Source organism: Orycteropus afer, unplaced genomic scaffold, assembly GCF_000298275.1.
Source record: "Orycteropus afer afer isolate SDZICR_OR568_19922 unplaced genomic scaffold, OryAfe1.0 scaffold00141, whole genome shotgun sequence".
NCBI lineage: Eukaryota > Metazoa > Chordata > Mammalia > Tubulidentata > Orycteropodidae > Orycteropus > Orycteropus afer.
In genome coordinates this window covers 6881721-6882509 of record NW_006921728.1, presented here as the reverse complement: position 1 = coordinate 6882509, position 789 = coordinate 6881721, and the positions used below count along the sequence as shown (strand labels likewise).

Sequence of the window (789 nt, the reverse complement as noted above, 5' to 3'; positions counted from 1 at the left end):
CATCTTCTTTTGATGCTTCCTGCATCATTCAATATTTTGCATATAGAATCTTTCAATATTGCAACTCGAGGCTTAAATTTTTTCCTCAGTTCTTTCAGCTTGAGAAAATGCTGAGCATGTTCTTCCCTTTTGATTTTCTAACTCCAGGGATTTGCACATTTCATTATAGTAAATGGCTGTTTTGCTCAAGCTGCTCTTTGAAATCTTCTGTTCAGCTCTTTTATCTTGTCATCTCTTACATTTGCTTTAAATATTCTCTGTTCAAGGGCAAGTTTCAGAATCTCTTCTGACATCCATATTGGGCTTTTCTTCTTGTCTTTTTAATGACCTCTTGATTTCTTCATGCATGATGCTCTTGATGTCATCCCACAATTCTTCTGGTTTTCGGTGACTGGTGTTCAATGCATCAAAGCTATTCCTTAGATGGCCTCTAAATTCAGGAGGGATACATTCAAGATCATATTTTGGCTCTTGTGGATTTGTTTTGTCTTCAACTTCAAGTTGAACTTGAATATGGGCAGTTGATGATCTGTTCCACAATCAGCTCCTGTCCTGGTTTTAGCTGAAGATATTGAGCTTTTCCAGTACCTCTTGCCACAGATGTAGTCAATCTGATTCCCGTGTACTCCTGGCAAAGTCCACATGTATAGCCACCATTTGTGTTGTTGAAAAATGTATTTGCAATCCATAAGTCGTCGTCGTCGTTGTTGTTGTTGTTAAGTGCCATCGAGTCATTTCTGACTTATAGCGACCCCATGCACAGCAGAACGAAACACTGCCTGATCCCGC

At 39.3% G+C, this 789-nt stretch overlaps 1 protein-coding gene across 1 annotated transcript in view; it reads right to left on the bottom strand.

Annotated features, from left to right (window-relative positions):
• Positions 1-789, bottom strand: part of KIAA1328 (KIAA1328 ortholog) — a 500809-nt gene that overhangs the window by 417388 nt on the left and 82632 nt on the right. The window lies entirely within an intron of this gene.